Raw genomic sequence first — 3,401 nt, forward strand, 5'->3', positions numbered from 1 at the left:
CATTACAGTACTGGCAGTGGCTAGTTCTGAGCTGGGCAAAAAGTGGGCTCTCCATAAACATTTGTTGAATGAAAGACCAAAACATCCCAGCTCTCAGGCAGCTTACATTCTTTCTGTGAGATAGGATTAGTGGTGGCAGTTTCAGAGGTGCGCACCTAGAAAACTGAATGGACTTAGAATTCTGAATTCTGAAATCAGAAAGTAACTCTGAATTGGAGTGAATAATCATGACCCTGTGAGTGCCTGGGAGAGGGCAGATCTGCATAGCTTCTGGAATGATAAATCTGGGGCAATGTCTTCAGCATAGATGATCTACAGAAAAGGCTAAAGTTCTTGAGGACTTTTGCCACATTAATCTGACCCTGAACTTCAACAGCACTCACTGTCTTCCTGCAGTGTTGGTCTTTTTGTAGAGTCTGAAATGAATACAGCCCTTGATAGCTTAAACACCATCTTTAATAATTCTACCTAGAATGTCTTATTTAATTCTTTTTTTTAAAAAAATTAAACGTTTCACAAATTTGCGTGTCATCCTTGCACAGGGCCCATGCTTGTCTTCTCGGTATCATTCCAATTTTAGTATATATGCTGCCAAATGATGCCCTTGTGAGACAGGTAGGTGAAATTAGCTTCATTTTGCAGACTAAGAAACCGAGAGCTGAGCACAGTGGTGTGCACCTGTAGTCCCAGTTATTCAGGAGGCTGAGGAAGCAGCATCACTTGAGCCTCCGAGTTCAAGGCCAGCATGGGCAACATAGTGAGACCCCCATCTTAAAAAAAAAAACAACAAAACAAAACCAAGAAACTGAAACCCAATGAGATTAGATGACTAGCCCAAGGACATAGAATGAGGAAGAGGCAGAGGCAGAGGCAAAGCCCAAGCATTGTAGCATTGTATTTCCACTGCACCCAAATGTGAGCTTTTTTTTTTCTGAGATGGAGTTTCGCTCTCGTTGTCCAGGCTGGAGTGCAATGGCGTGATCTCAGCTCACTGCAACCTCTGCCTCCTGGGTTCAAGCGATTCTCCTGCCTCAGCCTCTGGAGTACCTGGGATTATAGGCATGTGCCACCATGCTGGGCTAATTTTTGTATTTTTAGTACAGATGGGGTTTCACCATGTTGGTCAGGCTGGTCTCAAACTCCTGACCTCAGGTGACCCACCCGCCTTGGCCTCCCGAAGTGCTGGGATTGCAGGTGTGAGTCACCGAGCCTAGCCACATTAGGGCTTTAAGGGTGTTCATCACCTAACTGATCCATTTCTGGTCTTCGCTAGGGAGATGTTATTTTGTTTTCAAGTGAGGCTCAAGTGAGAGTGGTTTGTGAGCCAACCACAGCACTGTCTTGACTGGATATACCATTTTATGCCATTTTGAAAATCCTCCCATAGTTTTAAAATTGACTTTATATTGGGATAATTGTAGATCCACATGCATTTGTAAGAAATAATAGAGTGATCTCATATGCCCTTTATCCAGTTTCTCCCAATGATAGCACTTTGCAAAACTACAGTACAATAGGATATTGACTGTCTCACATTTTTAAGAGAATTTTTAAAAATGCACTCAGGGAGTTCAGGGGCCAGGGCACACACCTCTGTCCTTGGGCTGTGCCAGCACTGCCCTGTGGGCCCAGAGTCAGGGGCTTGGGAGGCAATCTGACCTGCCTCTGGCACTGCTCCTTGTGCGGGCTCCCTGGGGCTCAGCTTCCCCACCAGTGTGGCCAATGTGAGCTTCTTGATGGCAGGGGCCATGTGTCTCTTGCCTTGTCTCTGGTGCCTTGTATGGAGTAGACTCAAGTAGACTTCCTGCTTCCACAGACTCATTAAGGAAAGTGGACAGAGCCATGGAGCCTCCACATGGTGGGTGTATGTCAAGGAAGCAGCGCCGCCAGGTTCTGGGTGACCTTGGGCAGATTTCATCCCTTCACAAGCCTTAGCTTTCTTAGCTATAAAATGAAGGGCTGGATAAAGTCCATAAGAATCTTTCCAGTTTTGATGTAGGATTCTGTGATGTCAAAAATAAGAGAGATTGTATTATTGCGAATTGAAAAATAATTATCTTTTATGTGCCACATGTAACTTTCTATTTCTCAAGCTACCTGTTATATAGCGTCAACATTGCCTCATATATCAGACACTGCTGTAATAAGTATGCAATTTGTAGCTGCAATTTCCATTTTATGGCAATATCTGATTTACACGAGGTGTTTTTAAAGTGTGTCACTTATAATGTACACACCTGCCAAGAGCCTGCTCTTTCATAATGACTTTTCAGCGAGGTCAGAGAAAGCGCCCAAATTCACGTAAACAAACAGCAGGCAAGCTTTCAACATGAAAGCTTCTTTTCCACCCTGGGGAAGGATGCTGTCTCTCAATAGAGGATGGTGACAAGTCTCCCATATTCAGACCTGCTTAGGTGAATCAGGACTGAACTCCTTTCTAACAGGTGTTCTCAAATCCAATTGAAGAAGAGGAGAGAGATTCACAAGCCTGTGTATGCACCAGGTGAGGGGCTGTTTGTGGAAAATTAGTTAGCTAAGAATCAATTCACTGAATGACCAGTTCATTAAGTGTTCAATCCATTGATCATTTTGATAGAAATTTGAAAATAAAATTCAAGAGGTGGAGGCAGAAGCAGGGTAATAGGTAGGGGCATCTAGAACACGAAGTATGAATTTGGTAAATTTTTAAACTGTTTATTGAACTTTTGGAAAATTGGTTATTTTGCATGTTCGCTGTTGATGGATTGATTTTTGGTAAATTTGTCTGTTTCTGGAGGATCAGTTCAGCCTGTTGGAGATCTGAAAACTTTACCTTTTAGTGTTAGTGACGCAGATTTTAGGCCCACTTTGTCCATCCCTCTGCGGCCAAGCAGAACATTGCTGAGCCAGCTTGGTCCCAGTAAGAGAAAGAGGCATAGTAACACAGGTTGTGCATGATGGACCTAATCTTTACCTAATCCTGGCACACCTTGAGTGAAAAGGATTTTGAGAAATCTCTCTCCTTAATTCTTGCAGGAATTTGTGGCCTTTGAAGCAGAGCCAAGCAGACACAAACTTCATGTAAACTTGATCCTCTTGCAAGCCTCTGAAGCCTTTTCAGCCAGCCCTTAAACACCACTGTTCATATAGTTACGCTACCAGGATTTTTTTTCAGCTACTCACGCTAGTGCAATAAAGGTGAAAGCACTCAGGGACCAGGAAAAATAAGGGCAGTAAGGATGTCTTCAGATAAAGCATCTGCTGACCCAGCCTCTCTTGGACACCGTGAGGTCCAGTTAAACAACTTGACACGATTGGCTGCCCACCAGGACAAAGACTGGCTGAGAAGAGGATGGATTTCTGCCCCAGTGATTTGGCCACTAGTTCAAAATCTTCCTAAAGGTCAGTCATCTGGCTAGGAT

At 43.8% G+C, this 3,401-nt stretch overlaps 1 non-coding gene across 1 annotated transcript; it reads right to left on the bottom strand.

The window, feature by feature from the left end:
- Positions 1 to 497: 497 nt before the first annotated feature.
- LOC117088816 lies at positions 498 to 600 on the bottom strand. The gene has a single exon (XR_004439348.1). It is a non-coding gene; the product is annotated as a U6 spliceosomal RNA (small nuclear RNA).
- Positions 601 to 3,401: the final 2,801 nt, after the last annotated feature.

The sequence above is a fragment of the Trachypithecus francoisi genome, unplaced genomic scaffold (genome assembly GCF_009764315.1).
Source record: "Trachypithecus francoisi isolate TF-2019V2 unplaced genomic scaffold, Tfra_2.0 Lachesis_group10, whole genome shotgun sequence".
NCBI lineage: Eukaryota > Metazoa > Chordata > Mammalia > Primates > Cercopithecidae > Trachypithecus > Trachypithecus francoisi.